Source organism: Octodon degus, unplaced genomic scaffold (assembly GCF_000260255.1).
Source record: "Octodon degus isolate 3935 unplaced genomic scaffold, OctDeg1.0 scaffold00081, whole genome shotgun sequence".
Classification (NCBI taxonomy): Eukaryota; Metazoa; Chordata; class Mammalia; order Rodentia; family Octodontidae; genus Octodon; species Octodon degus.
The window spans coordinates 675,593-695,728 of NW_004524657.1; the positions used below are offsets into that span (position 1 = coordinate 675,593).

Here is a 20,136-nt window from a genome sequence, read left to right on the forward strand (position 1 = left end):
GCAGCACACAGGGCACGGATTGCCTCTCCTCATCACTTCCCAGGGCCCAGCCTGGAGAAACTGTAAGGGATGCAGCATGCAGGTTAGCATCGTCTGCTTGAAAATTTTTTTTGAGGGCCTTTGTAGGCACCCCAGTGGCTGCACAAGTTGTCACCAGTCTCTGGGGCTGGACATCACTATGCCCTCACACACAGATGGAGCTCCAACCAGCCACTCGCCGGGCTCCCTGTCTAGTGAGGTGCCCAGGCCCTTTGCACAGCAGGACCTCCAGGAGGGCAGCTGTCTCAGGCCAGTTCTTTGCATCCCACTGCTGACAGAAGGAGGCTGATGGCACTGTCTGGCACACGGTGGCACACTGCAGTGACCTAAGATCTGCAAGTTGCACAGTTTTACAGCTGTCATCTCATTGTCTCAACAGCCAGATCATTAGGTGTTCTGCTGTGCTAGGGTTTGCCCTATTGATTTCCCATTGTTGCTATAAGAAAACCACCCAATCTAGTGACAGCACAGTTCACTATCTCACTACACTTGAGGGAGACAGTAGGTCCACAGGGCTGGCACCTCCTGAGTCTTCCCAGAGCTTGGTTTCCTCAGACCGTGGAGACTACTTTGGGGCCAGCTCAGGTGCTGGACTCTTCCACAAGAACAACACGCTGGGAGTCTGAGTCTCAGGAAGAGGCAAGCAGGGCCAGGCTTGTACGCTGAGCAGAGCGAGTCTCTCCGTGCTCTGGGTGCAGGGCTCTGAGTCTTCACCAACTCTCAGCTTTGGGGAACTGCCTGGGGCCCCTTGATTACTAGGATTAAGCAGAGCCAGTGACTTGGACACTCACAGGTATCCAAGACCTCTGCTGCCCTCTCCCGCGACCTTAGGCTTTTGTAGGCCCAGACCCAGGAAAGCTGTTGTGCCACTAAGCCACCCACATGCAATCCTCCTCCATGGGTGAGCCTAGAGGCACAGACCTGTGTGCACAGCAGTCATCCTGTCCAGTATCCCATACAAGCCAGATGTTCTCAGACCACCAGTTTCACACACACACACGCACGCACGCGCACTCATGCACACTGCACCTTCCCATCCAACAGTCCCCAGGCCAGAAAGCCACAAGCAACTGATGAGCTGGATGTGCCCATCCATAGAGATCTCAAAGGCCAAGTGTCCTCCTATCCAGCAACCTGGATGCTGGGTTTACAAGAAACAGCAGCAGCTCAAAATATAATAGAAGTGTGGGGTTCTTGTCCCAAATCCATCTGAGTATGGCTCCTGCCCACAAAGTAGAAGTGAATGGTCTTGACCTTGACTTTGACTTTAACCTTGACTACTTCCTCCACAGTAAGGTGGGGTAGAGCAAGACAGAGAAATGGGTGTTTCTTGAAAAATAGAAGGATTATTATGATCTTTTTTTGTAACAACTACGATACGTTGGACTTACATGTTGGCAGTTGTAAGAAAAGGAGGAAAAAATCACACTGAAAACAAAAATATCTCCTTCTCTAGATTTTTGCTCTTTGGGGGACCCAGAGGTTGGGACCCAGAGGCCGGGACCCAGCCATGCTTCAGAAGGGTGTCCTGGGGTCAGTAGGGTGGGAACTCAGGAAAGGTGGTTTGGATTCTTACACAAGCTTGCTGGCCAAGGTGTGAAGGTTTTTTCTCTGTTAATTCTGAACAACAGATATTTTTAAAACTGATTTGGCTTAGTAGTTCCTCTTTCACTCTCTAATCTTCATGCTTAAGACATAAAAATTACTGATCTAACATGAAAATCAAATGGAATTACCATGTGACACAGAGAGCCCACTTCTGGGGATGGATCCAAGAGAACCGAATGTAGGTGTTGAAAGAATTGGAAGACATTTCTATGCCCACACCTAGGGCAGCATTGTTTAGGATTGCCAACCACCGACTAATGCGGCATAGAGACAAACTCAGTGTGCAGTGGACACACAAGGAGGGACCCTCAGCCTGACAGGGCATCCTGACCTGCACATAGCACAGATGAGAGCCCTGTGCTGAGAGAAACAATCACCAGACAAGGGGCTGAGCTGATGAATTCAGAGACAGGAAGTGGCAGAATGTGGTGACCAGGGGCTGGGAAGAGGGGAAACAAGCACTTTTTGTCTTGGAAGCACAGAGCTTCAGTTAGGAAGAGAACAGGGCATGGAGGAGGATGGCTGTACTGTTTTCCCAGCAATGGAAGAAGGTGCTTAACATAACTGCACACTGGAAATGATTTAGTTATATTCTTTATATTTCACCACAATAAAAGGTGAAGCTTGAACATTTTGAAGGTGGAAAGAACACTGTGACTTCTTGGGACTTCATAACCCATGGTGAAGCACTAGGTTCCTGGCACACAAGTCCCTGAGCAGCCCGCAATCTGCAGTCACAGAAGAGCAGACATAGTGCTCTGAGGGGCTCTTCTACTGCCAGAGGGGAAGGATGGTGTTACAGAGTGGAAGCCCTTCTGACAGGAAATGCCTGTTCCCGCCATGCGTGTGGGGGTGACAGGTTTGGCAGAGCTGGGTCCTGAGAGCTGTGGTTAGAGAGCTCCCTGCCTCACCCCAACTCTGCAGCATGCCTGGCAATTGTTGGTGCTTTTTGGCTTGCAGGTGTGCACCCCGAATTCCTACCTTCATCAGAGAAGGTGTCCTTCCTAAGTCTATCTCTACATGACCATCTCAGAGGGAGCCAAGCATGCAAAGCAAGGGCCATTCTGCCCCCTGGCCCCTCATCTTAGCTTAGTGCTGCAAAGACCCAACTCCAGCTCTCACTCTGAGTCAGGACTTCATTCTATACTTGGGAAACGAGGGAAAGTGATAACCTTCAACCCATCATATACACCGGTGTTGATATCCTGGCTGTGTCTCTGAGCTGTGGTTATAGGAAACGTCACCATCAGGAGAAGCTGGGTAAAGAAAGGCCCAGACGCTCTGCACACAAGTTTTGTAATTTCCTGTGAGCCTAAAATGATATAAAAATAGATTTTTTTTAAAAAGATGATTTTACTTGTTAAACAGAGATTGAGTGGAAATCTCACTCCATTTCTCCCTATTCACAGACGCATTTTTGGACTGAACATTTCCAATTGTTTTTGACAGGGAATAAATTTCCCCTATATTTTTCCTGTGGTTTGCCCTAAGTGTTTGCTGAATGGACTGCATATTTTAAACAGGCTGGTCAGCAGCTCTGAGACTTTGGTGAGCTCTTTCTCCTCATTGCAATCCCTCCCAAGAATTTCAAATAAATCACCAAGCCTCCTACGAAATGATAACAATTTTGCAACCCTGCAGATGGCAGAAGGTGCTATAATTCTAAGAAGTGTTCACTCCTCTCTGCTCTCAAGTTACCACACTCTGGGCTTGGAGGAATGGTAACATTTTCCCCCATCCTCTTTGGGAAGACCCAGAAGACCATTCCTGGATCTGTGTTCTCCATGAGTTCCTAGGAACAACCTGCTGGGGAGGAGCCATGAGCTGTGGGCTGCCAAGTCCACTGGAGGGGATCAGGGGCTCAAATCTTGTCTGCAGCCACGGGGAGGGGAGGTGTAGCTGGCCCTGGGGTTCTCCATACCACAGCCTAATTGAGGCTGTGTTAGGATACAGAGCCCAGAACAGCCAAGCAGCAGGCACCAAAGTACAGCCAGACAGAAGTGATTCTGGTGTTCTGTAGCATTATGGGTAACTGTAGTCTATAATGATTTATATTAAAAAATAACTAGAAGAACCCAAGTTTCCCACCAACAGAAATGATAGATGTGTATGTGGATGGGAACATCAATTGCCTTGAGGGACCATTACACTTTGCATCCCTGTGTTGCATATGTACGTCCCCAACACCACAAGTGTGAGTTAAAATTTTCACTAAGGAAGCTTTAAAAAGAGGAGAGGAAGTCATGCAGTGGCAGAGTTCAAGGAAATCCCAAGACCCATGCTAAAAACCTGACCATGTGTGGGACAGGGGGACAGAGCAGGGACAGAGACAGACAGAGCAGCTCAGTTTCCTCTGCAGGGTCACAGATGGCCACACCCTCAGCATGTCACCATCTGAGTATCTAGATGAGCAGTCACGCAGGTGCTTGACACTGGATCTCACCCAGCTGAAATGAAGGTGCTGGCCAGGGTCCCCTCCTAGAGCTCAGTGCCCTGCCCCGCCAGGTGCACACTGCTGTCAGCTGAATCTGGCTTCCCTTCCCTCAGAGTCCTGGGGGCTTCTAGACGGTGATTCTAAGGAACCCAGAGCTCTTTCCTATCTGTCAATTTTCAGCTGGCACCTCCACCAGGAGCATAGCTGGCACCTCCCCAGTCACTCCTGCCTCCTCGTTTTCTAAACCAGAAGACAGAGGACATCTGCGTGTCTTGCACCACTCTTTGTCCTGAGAGTGCTGGGACATGCACCGTCTGGGCCTGAAACACTCCGCAGCCCGGATGTGCAAGGGCCAATCAGAGCCGCAATGCTCACGCACGGCTCTTAGCTTTCCTGCTCCGTGACCTCCAGGCACCAAGTCGTGGGGACGCAGTGTTGGGCACTTAATGTGTCCAATGTGACTAACGACTTGGGACATTTGAGAACGACTCTTATTGTTTACACAAAGAGAGCATGTATTTTTATTTCATAACATAGAGCTGACATTTGACATGTTGAGTCACTGTGAAGTTCCGGAATTAGCCCCTCGAGGCCTGTTGCTTCGGCAATTGGCTATTTATCTTCTTTCAGATGACATTGAGGGTTTTTGGTTTTTTTTTTTAATTTTAAAAGCCATAAAAACCTCTCTACCTTACACTGCACCCTTGCCCACAAGTACGCCTGACTCCTCTCCCCAGATGCAGTCAAGATGACAATGACAACCAGGGCACACAGGTGACCTTCGCTTGGCCCCAGGATCCCTGAGTCAGCCATGCCCTCTGATAACTGATATTACTGGTCCCCCAGTCCCATGCCAGCTCCTTGCTGTGTGGCCACTGATCTCTCAAACACTGACATACACTGAGGACCAGCCATCCTCGGGGGCCCTGCCTACAGCCAGCCTTGCTATCCCACCAGGGAAGCCAGCTTCCCGGTTCTAGAGGTCACAGCTCAGGATGCCACATTGGGGACAGGAGTCGCCTGGGTGATTTCTGAATGGCAATCACCTCCGTTTCCAATATAAACAATAAACTCTACTTGGTAATGGCTCTCGGGTCACAGGTACTGGTAAATGTGACAGGAACATTAAAACCCTGAGTATGCATGTGGTTGCCTGATGAAGTCCCAGGGACGGGGCTACCCCCTGAACTAAAGAAACTGTTCACCACTTTCAAAGATGTGAGTTTACTCGGGGTGGTCATGCAAAGAAGAATCATTAACTTTACTTTTCCCATATAACAAATTCATCAATCCAGATATACCAAGGACAAGGACAGTTTAAGACAACTAAATTCAGCATGAAGGTATTTTGAGCATTTGAAGTATTTCCAAGCGAGGCCGTAACTCAGAGCAGGTTGGGAACACGTTTCCTTCGATAAGACAAAGAGGCCTTTGATAGAGATTTGTGGGTACTTTGGGCTTGGGGCAGACAGAAGTGACCTGGGCACCAGGGTGGTTTCTGACAGAAGGAAACAGGGAGGGCCTCATGCAGAAATTAATGTTCTAGTTAATCCTGGCTATGCAGAGAGACCATTCTGGACCAAGACAGAGATGTGGAAAAGCCAGAAGCTGGAGTCAAAAGGGAGGGTGGTCTGACTAGGCAGCAAGAAGCTACCAAAATGAACACACTTGGTTTTCTTTTTCCCTTGGGCACATGAGGTGCACATCCCAGAGACCGAGGCAGAGGAAGGGAAGCTGGGATCCCAGAGCTCAGGCTTCAGCCCTCCCAGTCATTCCCTGCTTGGCCACTGAGTCAAAGTTGCCAGGGATAGAAACACAGTCGTACACCACATAGCAATGTCCACTTGGTGCTGCACCAGCCATGTGACTATGTACCAGTGAGATCAAGATGGAGCCAGACATCTTGGTGGTCTGCATCCCTCACATGCTGTGGACTCCAGCCCCAAGAAAGCTCTGTGCTTGACTCAACAGGACTGCCAGTATGCAAGGACAAGTGGCTAAGCTGCTGGTGGCATCCTATGGACTGTCCTGTTTATTGTTATTTTACTGGGGACTCTTTCTGCTTACTAAACAATGTTCACCCAAAGGCAGCTGCTGACACGGCAGGCGCAGCCTCCTACAGGGCCACATCTCCATCACTGACATGCATTAAGGGGGCCTGTATGAGCCTTAAGGCCTGCACAGGTAGATGAGACCCCTACTCAGAGTTAGAGTCAGCAGCACAGCACAGCACAGGATCGAGTGCAGGGCAGGGTGGGCAGGAGCCATGTGCAAGGACCCCATGATGCCAGTGGTGCCCATGGGCCTGGCCCACCGGCCTCCCTCAGCCCATTTCTAAGGGTGGAGGGAGTCGTGACCAGGGAAGAAGATAGCCAGCTATTCATGTCCAGAAGCAGCTGTCCTGTACCAGCTGACCACTGAGAGCCTGGAGAGCAGGATCAAACGTGCACCATCAAAACACTAAGGCCAGCCTCGGAGCCACAGGGCCACAGGGACACTGATCGAGGCCACTCAGAGCTGGCCGTGAGCATCACCAGGCAGAGGAGGCCCCAAGCCCAAAAGTTCTAGATGTCCTCCACCTCCAGGCATGGCACTCCCCATCGTGGTCAGCCTGGACACTAGCTCCACAGACCCCAAGGGAGGGCACAGAACACTAAGCCACACCACCCTCCACTCAGGACTCACCGTGCAGGCATAGGGCCACTGCACAGGACAGGCTGGGCCTGTCCCGTTCTGTGATCCCTCATGCAAGCCCCCCCCATCAGCGTGTGGCTGTGTGGGTACTGAATCTCATGCTTTATTTTCTCCCCGATGTTGAGGTCCCCAAGCCCTGAAACTGCAGCCAAGGAAGAGAGGACGTGCCACTCACCTGGGCACTTCTGGCCCTGGGCTGGCTGCTGTCATGTCAGCTTCCTTCTCGTGGCCAATCCCAGGCAGGCTAGGCCGTCGGCTCAGAGTTTAACTTTCATAAATCACCCCCACAGCAGTGTCTGCATTCACAGCCCTGTTTGTCTTCCATAAATCAACTGCAGGCGATTTAATTATCCCCCAACAATGTGAAACAGCCAACATCTTAATGAGGCGGAGAATGCCCAGGGGCCGGCTCGTGGGGTCCTCAGGGTCCACCGTGGTTTGCTCTTGTATATTTTTGGAAGCCAAGAGTCCCTGAGACAAGTCCCATGTTCCCCAGATCTGCAGGCATGGCCACTGCCTTTCCCACCCTCTGATTGGCGGGACCCCCACAGTGCAGGCTGCTTCATGTCACGGCCTGGAAGTATGTCCATTAGTGTAAACACACATGATGGATGAGTGTTGTGGCTGTGTGAGGAATTCTGTCACCTTGTCAGAGCCATGCTGCTGCACAACTGGGGACACACTAACGGACAGAAGGTCCATGCCACCACTGGGCCCAGCCATTGGTGTGGGCATCATCGACTTTGAGGCTTTTTCTGAAATCCATAAATCTTCCCTCTGACCTCAGGTCAGTGTGAGCGCTCTCCGGAGCCGCTCTGGCTTTGCTCAGATGCCACAGTATCGCTGGCCCAGCATGCGGGAGCCACAGCTCACTGGGCAGCAGGCTAGAGGGGCCTGGGGCCCCACTGACAGGGCATCAAGGCACAGAGTCTGTAGGCACAGCACCTTGTATTCTGTCTCTATGTCTGGGCTGCTATCACAGAGTTCTGAGGATGCTGTTGTCCTTGCTCAGTGCACATCTCTCGAGCCTTCCTCTGTTCTCTGTCAGGAGCTGTGGAGCACAGAGTGTTGGCCAATGTCCAGCAGTTACTGATTATGTCATGTCTGTGCACACAGGACCAAGGACATAGGACAAGTTAAGAACCTGCGCAAGAACCCAGGAGACTGATAATTTCGCCTTTGTGGTCCAAGCAAGTGGCCTTCGTAGGCCCCATAGCATGCTAGTCTTAGGGAGTTTACAACCTGCTCGATCCGTTTTTAACAAGCCCATTACCTCAAAATATGAAATCAAAGTGCCAATTAGAGCTGCTTATTAGAGAAAGGAAGCACTTTCCAAATCAAGGGAAAAAGACAACTTTTCACCACTTTGAAGTTTATCTGTCCAAAAACAGCAGTTCCTCATACTGCTAGGCAAGTGACTGGCTTGTCCTGCATTACAGAGCATCAAGCAAAGGAAGACTGCCCAGGAAACATGGATACAGCTCTCCTCCCTGAGGGGTCTCAGGTAGCAGTGGAGCTGTGCCCATGTGCACAGGCACACACACACACACACACACACACACACACACAAGCACATATGCAAATGTGCAAGCATACACACCAACACATACCTGCACATATAGGCACACCTGTGTACACATACACACATGTAGGCAGACATGGACAGACCAGCAGAGACAGGGGCTGGGACCTGAGGGTTCTGTGACACAGTCCTACATGCCAAGCCAGAGGCTGCACGTGAGTGTGAAGGACACGAGAAAGGGGCCCCGAGCACAGGGCAGGAATCTGAGCATTGAATCTAACAAAAGCACCTTCCCTCTGCCTGCTGTCTGCAAATCTCCAGCTTGGCATTTCCAGAGTCAGAACCACACATGGCAGCAGACAAAGCAGACCAAGCAGGACACCGCGGGCTGAGCCAGCTTGGGACCGTGGGCATTTAGGAGAAAGCTGGTGCCTTCCAGGGAGCTGGGCTGCCTCAGCCTCCTTAGCTGAGACCCCACAGAGGCTGAAGAAGAGCTCCCTGTGCTCTCTGATGCACCTTGTCAAGGGGCTGAAGCAGCACTTTCCCTAACCCACCTCCGTACCCCAGCATTTGAGGCTTTGGAATCCCTGATGAGCTTAGAGAATGAGATCTTGTGGGGAACAAGCATGCTGCAGTCTCTGTCTGGAGAAGTGGGGAAAAACAACTCCCTGATTCCACATGCCCCAGTGACCCTGTGAACACAGTGGCAGCCCTGGGCCATGTGTGGGGACACAGAATGGCAGAGAACAGAATGACAGACAGTTCCATTCTCAGAAGCATATGCTGCACAGAGCAGCAGTATTTCATCTTGAGATAGGAAATGGGGACACCATGGACCTGCCCATGGCAATGACCCTGCTTTGCTGTAGTGAGCCCACACCCAAGCAGCTGGAGCCTTCCAGTCAAGATCCCATCTCCCTGCTGTGGGCCAGGATCCTGCCGCAGACTCAGGTTGCAGGGGTGCAAGGCTCAGAAACTCTCAAGTGACTGCTCCCTGCCGGCCCCTGAACATCCTCCTGGCCAAGAGAAGGAGCTGAGGTTCCCTTGCCATGTCATCTGTGAATTAGGATGTAGCCACTTTATAACTCAAGGACACCTGCCCACCACACAAAACCCACATATCTGAACAATCCACTTGCATCCTGGGAAGGACACTATGAATACAGGACCTTTGCACTGAGCTACATTCCCAACCCTTTTTATGCTTTATTTTGAGACAAGGTCTCACCAACTCTCTAACTTGCCCAGGCTGATCTCCAACTTAGAACCCTCCTGTCTCGCCCTCCCAGAGTGCCATTTGTATCTTTTTTTTGTAAACATATAATTTATTTTTTTTATTTTTTTCATATTTTTGAACCATTTGTATCTTTAGCAGTCATTCATAGAGCATATGTTTCTCTCTCTAACTCAGAATCGAGTGGCTACACATCACTAATCCCAGTGCAGTCTGGTATATACAGGACAAGGCAGATGCTCAGGATCCTGGCTGTCACAAAGGAGCAGGAGGATTGCCTTTGGTGAGCAGGGTGAGGGGCTGTGTCTCAGGTGGGTGAGTCTGAAGCATCACAAGGGTGAGGGGCACACAGACACAGTGCCCAGAAGAGTCAGGGTGGCAACATCGCAGGTCAAACTTGGGGTCCCAAGGCTGAAGGGGCACGGCATCTGCCCTGGAAGCCTGGTTTTTTTCTCCTAGATGTGCACCCTGAACTGTAAGACAGGAAGATTATAGGTAAGTGGCGGGGAAGTCTGAAGAGGGCCTGTTGATTTGTTTTATCAATACTGGAAATTGAATCCAGAGCCTTCACACTGAACTGCTTCCCCAGGATTTTTCTAAATATTTTTACTTTGAGACAAAGTATTGCTAAGTCACTAAGTTGCCCAGGCTGGCCTCAAAATTTCAATATTCCTGCTTCAACCTCCAAAAGTTCTGGTATCATAAGTGAACACAATCATGCCCAGCTTAAAGCAGTTTTTAAGGAACTTGAATAGAAGTTTCTTCACTATAGATACTGTCTTAGAACAAGACTTTGATGGATTTCAGAGACAACCAAATAAAAACACAGGAGCACCGTATCTAAACTAACACACTTGGCTCTGGGGTTCCAGATCTGGATTCAGGTCACCTCTGTCACAGCAACTCTTGCAGGGGTATTTTCTAGACATCTGCCTTTTTGATTTTTCAGCCAAGTGGAGGCAGATGAGATGTTGACTAGTCCCACATGCTGCGGTGCAAGAGACAGGAGGTCGGAGGCAGGGCCTGGGGACTGCCACCCATCCTGGCAGGCATGATTTTGACACATAGATCTCTAGGAGGATGCTTCTTGGCCCTGCTCTCTGGGGGAACAAGATAGCCTAACCACCCTATCCCAAGAGCTGACAACATAATGGGCTTCTTGTCACCACTTTAGATAAGGCCAGGACCCACAGGGATCATGGCCCCAATAAAGGCTGACTCTAGGCACAACAGCACAGGTGGAGACACAGGCAGCCCTGTGCAAGGCCAGGCCCAGAGACAGACCCACAGCCACGATCCTGTCTGCCCATCCACAGTCTCCTTACTTGTGTCCTGGTGACCCCAATCTCCAGGACTGCAGTGAGGAGTGTCATGTCCCCCATGTGACCACTAGGCCCTACAAACTGTGCCTTACCCCTGTGGGCTTTTCTCCATGGGTGTCCAGCCTTAGACACTTTTGAAGCTGTGCCATCGTCACATCCAAGCCAGGGCTCTGGTTTGTGCCAACTGCTGTCCTCAGAATCCAGCTCACACCCACCCACTGAGTGTCACACTTCCACTGTGGGGCCCAGGTTCCTCACTGACAAGAACAACACAGCAGGTGGGTGACCTCTGGGGGTGGAAGACCTTGAAACCCTGCCCTCTTTAAGGAGCTCCCCTTAGACTCTACCCAAGCCCCCGCTTCAGAGTCTAGCCTAGACAAAGGCCGCTAGTGGAGGCCCTGTTCCAGAAAGACAGATGGCAGCAGGGCCATGCAAGGGGCGCCTGATGCAACCACAGGACCTGGTTTCTGGCCACACCTCCTCCTCTTAGGGAGCTACTGAGGCTGCTGCTACAGGTCACCTCATGACTCAGCTAATCCCAGTCACCCACAAAGTCCCCACTTCAAACCCCATTTCATGTGAGCCCTAAATGAGCTTTCCACACAGGAACTCAGGAGACATCAAACCACAGCACAGTCCTTCCCTAGATGCACCCCAACTTCATAACCATGCTGAGAACACAGTGGAGTTGCCTGCCGCATCTAAAAGCTAACATTGCTCTTATCACTTTTCATTGCTCAGCCTGGATTCACTGAGCAGCTGTGTGACAGTTGCTGATTTCCAGCATCTGTGGGAGGAAGAGGAGCTGGAGGAGAGTTAGAACAGTGCCCCTCAGTCACTACCCGATGCTCTCGAGACATAAAATCATTAAAATTATTTTTTTTTCTAAGTCTTAAGGTTTATTTAAATAACCTCCAGTCAGAACAGAACAGACTCATTATTACCACTTCTTCGTAATACCAATGAGCCAAGCCAGGGAGGACAAGCACACCTGCAGCCAGCTGCCAGCCAGTGTGATGGGTGGGGTCTCACAGAGGCGGCCCTGGCCCCAGTCCACTGCTGGAGGAGTATCCAGGGTGGAGCGAGGGTTCTTGATGGTCTCATCAATGGATACAATCAGGCACACAGCCTCAGAGGCTGCTGTCAGAGCATTGATCCACACCATAGCTGGCTCCCACATGAAAGCTTCGAAGTTGTCAGTAATGCCCTCATTCTTGCTGTCCACCCCATACCACATGCCACCCTGGGCATGCCGAGCCCATGGTTTGCTCAAGATGTTTGTGGCACCACAGCCAGCATTGTCACATAGTTGGCGTGGGATAATCTCCAAGGCCTTCGCATATGCCTCGATCAGTAGCTGCCGTTTTCCTGGGATAGTCTTGAGTAATCCCGAAGGTACTTAGAGAGCCCTGTCTCGATGGCTCCACCTCCAGCCACCACTGAACCATTCTTGATGGCCCTCCTGACAGTCATGATGGCGTCATGCAGAGACTGCTCTGTCTCCTCCATGAACTGCTCAGCTCCACTGAGGAGGAGGAAGGTACAAGTCTTAGCCTTGGGGCAGCCAGTGAAGAAATTGTACCTTTCACCTCCAATCTGGGTCTCTTCTGACATCTGGCAGCAGCCCAGCACATCTGCTGATAGAGCATTCATGCTGGTCTGGACTGAGCCTCTGCAGGCCATCATTGTCCTCTTCAAATCCTCCTCAGGCACATGGTTGGCACAGAACATGTCCCTGTCAGCAAGTACTGGGTGGCCACATCCCCAATAGGGAGTTTGGACAAAATAACTTTGGCTCCAGAATTATAGATCTGCTCTAACTTATCATACAGAATGTTCCACTCAGGATCAACGATTGCCTGACAATCCTTTACTGTGTGGACTCTGATTTCAGCATTGTCTTTCTCAGCTTTCAGCTTGACTTCAACATTTAATAAGGCAATCATGGGGTTATTGTACTTTTTAGGTTGTGTTTCAAAGCCAGCATACAAGAAAGTCTTCTTGAATGCAACCAGCCACCAGCCGAGACTCCTCTAGGGCTCCACCCTGTACCTTCTTCATTCCAATCATTTTAAGCTGCTGCAAATCTTCTAGCATCATCACAGCATCAACCAGCATCTTAGCAAGGAAGGCTTTCTTCTGGGAGATCAGCTTGGAGCCCAGAATCACCATGGCACACTTCTTCAGCAGCTTCCTCTGCTCCACTTTAGCTTGCTTCTTCACAGTCATAGTGATCTCCTTGATCTTGTTAATTGCCAACTGTGTAGCTGTGCAGAAAGCTCAGATGATCTGGGGGTGCAAACCTTCCTCCACATAGGGTTTCACCTGCTTCAGAAACTGCAGTCAGCAGTGTTACAGAGGTGGTGCCATCACCAACCTCAGCATCTTGAGATTTGGCGATGTCTACTAAAGTCTTTGCTACCGGATGGATGACATCAAGAAATTTAAAAATTGTGGACCCATCATTAGAAATTGTTGCTTTGCCTCATCCATCGACAATAAGCTTATCCATGCCACGGGGACCTAGGGTGGTTCTTACAGCCTCAGCAATCACCTGGCAGGCACTGTTGTTACTCACAATCTGAGGGATGCCTTAGGAGCCATCGGCCCCCTCTTTCAACAGTATAACTGGTGTGGGAATCATTTTGTCAACTTCTTCAGGGGCTCACTACTCTGTTCTCCATGTTCCAGTTGCCCAGAGAGCTCACAGTCTATCAAAATTATTGTTTAAAGTTACCTCAGGCCAGGTGTATAAGGGGCACATGAAACACACTTAGACCCTGTTCACCTGGATCCCATGCCCCACCTCACTTTGTGTGCACATACCCCCAATCTGGCCAGTGCTGGGATTTTGCTTGGGGCAGTCCATGGTGTTGTCCACAAGAAATTCTGACTAGTACAGTGCAGCGTCCCTGAGGGCACCCATTCCCCTTGAGGTGGAGGAGAGTGCTGCATGCATCCCCCACCTGAGAGAGCAGCTTCTCACACATCCTGCAGGAAGATCTTCAGGCTTCATCCAATGGGGAAAAAGAGATGGATCGAAGCTAAGAAAATAGAACATGCATTTGGAGAAGCAGGTGTTTGAGTTATTTTCTACTATTTTTCACTTTTTTAATTAGAAAGTGATAGAAATTTAAAATTGAAGGGAAAAAAGCAGTCTCAGTGATAGCCCCAGGACTGATGACATTGCCTTCTAGACCAGTGACTCCCAAAGGGTGGTTCCTGGAATCCCAGCAGTGATGAGCATCACCTAGCAATTTTTAGAGATGCAGATTTGTGGCCCAGCTCAGAACTACAAATCCCAGAGCAGTGCATTCTATGTATTAAAGATCCTGAGGTTCTGATAGGAGCTGAGGTTTAAGAAGCACTGTGGTTTTCCCCAGCAGGTCTCCATCACTGCAGCTGGGCTGTGCATTGGAGGGAGTACCTGGGATAGACCAAGAGAAAGAAACACCTCCCAGCCAAACTCAAGCACTCACAGCCATCAGACCAGCTTGGGGAAGGGTGTCAGGCCAGAGGGCACCATCATAGCTGCTGGGACACACAAGGAGGATGACACCCAGCAGCAAGGACACCAGACACATATGAATCATGGCCTCAGCCTCCAGGCAGCTGGCAGTGAACATTGAGACACTGACCGTGGAGTAACAGAGTTAGCAGAGGACACCATTATGCAAATCTCCAGCAAGGAAGCCAGGAGAAGGGAACTGTCACCACAGAGTAGAGACACTCTGAGAAGCTGCAGTCCAGTAACAAATAGAAGATGAGAAATAAGGAACCTTCTGCCCAGGGTTAGATATACAACAAAGCCCCCAGTGATGTCATATGTGCTAGCTAGAGTTTCTAGCCTGCTTGCTGTCCCTTCTTGTCTCAGTTACTTTTCTCTTGTTGCTGAGACAAAATACCCAACATCCCAAATTAAGGGAGGAAAGATTTATTTAGCTCATAGTGTGTGGAGGTTTTAGTTCATAGTCAGCTGTCTCCAGGGCATAGTGGCATGGTGAGGGACAACATTTCAAGCTGACAGATGACAGCAAAATCAATAAGAGCAAAGCGGGAACCAAGCCTCTTTTCCTCCCTTAGATTGTAGGCAGGCTACCCTCCCCAGGGCGGGTGCAGCGCTCACATTGTCTCCCTGCCCTCCCCTTACAGAGGCTCAGGATGGTTACAAAATGAGGACCCTGGCCTCCTGCTGAGGCACTTAGTTAAACTTTTAACTGCTCAAGTTGACACACTGATAACATCGGAGAGCAGTAAGGGCATGGTCACAGCTGATGGGACACACAAGGATGAGACCCGCAGTTAGGATGCCAAACACACAGGAGCCAGGGCCTCGGCCTCCAGGCAACTGGCAGTGAACACTGAGAAGCTGACCATGTCCTTTGTGTCCTAGAATGTAGAACTGCTAAATTACTTATTTAAGTTTCTAGACTTCTCAAGTTGACACAATATAGCAATCATCGCACTTCTCAAAATGGCCTCAGCCTTGCAAGCCTCCAAGGGAAGGTGCTCATTTCTATCCTCACATACTACACCTTCCTAATTTCACTGTGTCCTTACACATATTTCCTGGCCATCTGGGCCCATCATCCCACTGGAACTGCAGCTGAGGTCTTGTCCCATCTCTCAGCACCCTAGGATCTCTATCTGGAGGGTCATCAAGACCAGAAGTAAACAGAACTCAACAAAGGCCTCAACTATCTTCCAAGAGAGACTTGAGTTAGCCATTAGGTTCACTGGATGCTTGCCTCGGTAAGAATGGTTTTATTGTAATGACTCCATAGTCCTGACCAGGCTCCAAATTGTGGTATTAGAGATTCACTATAGCCACTACCAAGATGAAAAGAAATGGTTGACTGACCAAATGCAGCAAAAGAGATGAAAAGCTAAACAGTCTGGGATCATGCTGTGTAGGACAAAGAACACTCATTGCATTCAATATGGAATTGTGTTAGGGTCATTTTTGAAAGATTAAAAAGAGGGTGGGTTCTGATCCATCTTCAGGATATAGGAGATGTACTGATACAAATGTGAGAAAGGATGCTGGGAGGCAAAACAAGCACTCAACTACAGAAAGTTACAGAAACAGTTACTCAAAGTCTTCCTAATGTCTGGGAGTTGTGTTGGGGCATACAGTAAATACAGAAGCATTTGTTCAAGAAAATCTATTGAATTTCAATAAAAATAGTGACCCCTACCCACCCCGTTATGATGGAAGCTGTCCCCCAAATGAGTGTGCCTCAGGACTTTATTCCAGGATTGGAAGAATGTCAGCAAATCTCACACCACACCCCAGCTCCAAGCCAAAGGAGGTCTACTCCAGGAACTAGAACATTCCTGCACTAAGTGCCCTCTAATAAGCCTGAGAACACTGGGCCTTTCTCACTTCTTCCCAGATCTCTTGTGGGCCAGGGGCTCAGTGCCAGGAGAAGCCAGGAAAGGAAAGAGCTGTCACCCACAGAGAAGAGATGTCACACCAGGAATAGAGGACCACTGTTCTCATGCTCAGCCCTTATTCAATGGCACAGAGATTCTTTCAAGGGGAAGATATAGGTTTTAAGAACAAGGCAATCCTCAGCTCTCCCAAAAGGTTCTGACTTCACGTATAAGGTGGCCTGGGAAACTCATGTGGAAGGGAAATTGTGGAAAACAAGGGAAACCTTGGTGCCAGATAAAAAAAGGCCAGTGAGTCCATGGCACTAGAAGTGGCAAGCAAGCTGATGTCCTAGCTATGAGTTTAACAGAGGGAGCCAAGGAATGGGACATCTGGGAAAACCCTCCTGCAGTTAGGTCAAGACATTTAAACAGGAAGTATCAAGCTCCTGTGAAAAGACATGACTTCAACTGATTATGGAGCACTCTATCCCAAGACATTAGCAAAGCAATAGAACAAACCTCTTGCAATAGGTGGAGATGGTGTCTGTGTGCAACTTCAGTGAGACAGGCCAGCCAGAAGATCAATGTGAAGGTGGAAAAAAAAAAGTCAAAGCATACTTAACTGCATCACAGCCATCCCAGGAGTCAGGAGATGTCACATCCCAATGTGGCACCCTCAGAGGAGATGTCAGAGAAAATCTCACACTTCAGGGAAGCAGGCATCACTGAGCTTTCTGACAGCCAAGAAAAGAGAAAATTACAGAGGACAAAAGAAATAAGTCCTCTTGTGCCAGGGAACCAAAAAGGTTTAACAGCTAACTTTTCATCAAAAACTATGGAGACTGGGAAACAGTGGAATCAAAGTAGAGAAAAGAAGAAAAAGTCACCCAAGACCCTTATAAACAGGAACACTGCCTATGAAAAAGAAAGGTAATTAAAGAAAACTCCAATATCCAAAAGAGAGATTAGTCCTTGTTATAAGATTTTTCTTACAAAAAGTAATAAAAGAACTTTTCAAGAAGAAAAAAATGACATGCTGACAGCTTGTCAGATCCACACAATGAAACAAAAGAGTATCAGTAAAGATAATTAGGTAGGTAATCACTTAAAATATAATATAATGATGTTTTTCTGTTTCTTCTTTCAATCTCCTTTTTCAAAATTGTACAACACTACACGTATAACTACGCTGCTGAATATATAGCATATATGTGTTATATTTGAAAACGTTGAAACAAAGAGAGAACTATACACTTGAAAAGAAATGATACTATGTTAATTTGAATCCACAGGAAAAAATAAAGAGAACCAAAATGGACTATTAAGAAGTTAAGGGGCCAGGGAGATAGCTCAGTAGAATAAGCGCTTTCCTGGCAAGCTCAAGGGCCTGAGTTCAATCCCCGGTTCCACAAATTTAAAAAAAAAAAAAGAAGAAGAAGAAGAAGTTAATGAAAACTCTACTATAAATATTTACTTGCTTTCTTTTCTTGGCTTCTTTAAAGTGCATAAAATTACATGAGACAATAAGCATAACAATATATTACTATGCCTGTAATACATACAGATGAAATATGTTTAATATTTCTAAAATATAAGAATGGGGAAAGAGCTACACAGAAATAAACTACCTACATTTTGCTACAATTAAGTTACTTTAATCTGAACTAAATTCTGATAAATTGAGATTGTATTTTAATTCTGATATATTAATCTTGTAAACACTGGAGCAACCACAAAGGTGATAGCTCAAATATAGCTTAAAACTTCATTAAAGGAGTTAAAATGTTACAAGAGAAAATATTTCTGTAATGTAAAATTAAACAGTGCACAGGAAGAAAAAAGAACAGAGTTATAAATTTGGCCATATCAATAATGACATTAAATGCAAATACAGCAACTTAATTAAATGGCAGCAAAACTGCAAGGAAGGCAATATCCATCTACCTGTTGGTACAGGAAGCACTTTAAATTCAGAAACATACATGGACTAAGAGTGAGAGGTAGAAAAGATACAGCATGTGAACAGCAGCAATAGTGGAGCTATAGTGGCTGTGCTAATATCAAACATTATTGACCTCAGAGCAAAATAAAGTGCTAATGAAGTGAGAGACTCTGTGACAATAAAAGTGTCTGTGCAGCAGAATAATATAAGAAGTGTAGACACAGGTCCCACGCAACAGGTCCCCTACACAAATAGAGCCAAACTTGCCAGAACTGAAAAGAGAAATCAACGTGGTAGAAATCACAGCTAGACACCCCAGTACTTTGCTTTCAGTGATGAATATGCTAACTGGGTAGAGAGAGGATCAGAAAGCATATGGAAGACTAGTAAGTACAATAAACCAAGGAGACTTCAGAGACTTTGATAGAACAATCTACCCAACAGTAATAGAAACTACATTCTTCTTAAAATGTATGTGAAACCCTCCTCAGAATCTACTAGGCCCAAACACAAGGCCAATAAACTTAATAAGTTTAAATGTAAACAAAATATTTATTTGGCCACAAAGAAATGAAATTAGAAAGCAGTGACACAAGGAAATGTGGAGAATCACAATTATGTAGAAATATAACATATTATTAAAGAACCAATGGATCAAAGTAGTCACAAGGGAAATTAGAAAATACTTGGCATAAATGAAAACACAACAAAGAACTTAAGGGTTACAGCTGATGCTGTACTTAAGTATTACAGATATACTTAAGTAAGTACTATAGATACTTACAAATTTAAGAAGAGGAAAGTTCTCAGATCATTAACATTTCATTTTAAGAAATTAGAAAACAAAAAGAAACAAACCAAAGGAAAACAAAAGAGAAGAAAAAAAGAAACAAATGAAAAATGAACGAGAGACATCAAGGAAATAGAAAACAAAGAGAAAAGGAAAAAATCAATGTAACAAAAAACTGATCTTTGAAAGGGCCAACAGGACTGACGAACACTTATCTGACTGACCAACAAAAAGAAAAGAGATTCAAATCTGAAAATCAGATATAAAATGGAGGACATAATTCTGCTATTACAGGAGCAAAAGAGATTCCAGTACACAATCATACAGCAACAAATTAGCTAAACTAGAAAAAGAACAAATATTAAGATGTGCACAAGCTGTGGAGACAAACTCAAGGGAAAAAAAATAGAAAACCAACTGGACACAGTGGCGCATGCCTGTCATCCCAGCACCTGGGAGGCTGAGATAGAAGGAATGCTGTGAATTCAGGGCCTGCCTGAGCTATGTAAGAAAGTTTATGACCAGCTTGAACAACAGCATAGCAAGACCCTGACTCAGAAAAAAACAAAAGAAAGAAAAAAGAAAACCAGAAAAGACCCAAGAAAAGTAAGACGATTGGATTCACAACTCAAAAACTTTCACAATGAAAAGCCACATGGTTTCACTGTTGAATTCTATCATACACTTGAAGAAGAATCAAACTAATCCTTCACAAAGTCTTCACCACATAGAAGAGAAGGGAAGTCAGTGGTACCCTGATGTCAAAACCAGACACAGACAGCACACACAAAAAGAAACTGTAGGCAAATAGCACTTCCCGGTACAGGCACAAAGCTGTCAACCAAATGGCAGCAAACCAAGTCCAGCAGATGGAATTTCTGAAAAGATTGCACCATGACCAAATAGAACTTATCCCAGGAACGCAAGACTCACTGAACACCCGAACATTCATTTGTATGTTAACCCATGTTAATAGCATAAAAGCACAAACCGCTGATTATCTTGATAGATACGGAAAGAGCCTTTTAAAACATTCTGGAGGCTGGGGAGATGGCTCAGTAGAATAAGTGTTTCCCTAGCAAGTGCAAGGGTCTGAGTTCAGTCCCCGGTTCTGAAAAAAAAAAAAAAAAATTCTGAAGAGTACATTCAAAGACAATTGGATCTAATAGATGAGT

General features: G+C 47.3%; 1 pseudogene; it reads right to left on the bottom strand.

Moving 5' to 3' along the window:
• Positions 1-11,793: 11,793 nt before the first annotated feature.
• LOC101580245 lies at positions 11,794-13,878 on the bottom strand (annotated as a pseudogene).
• Between the last annotated feature and the right edge of the window lie 6,258 nt (positions 13,879-20,136).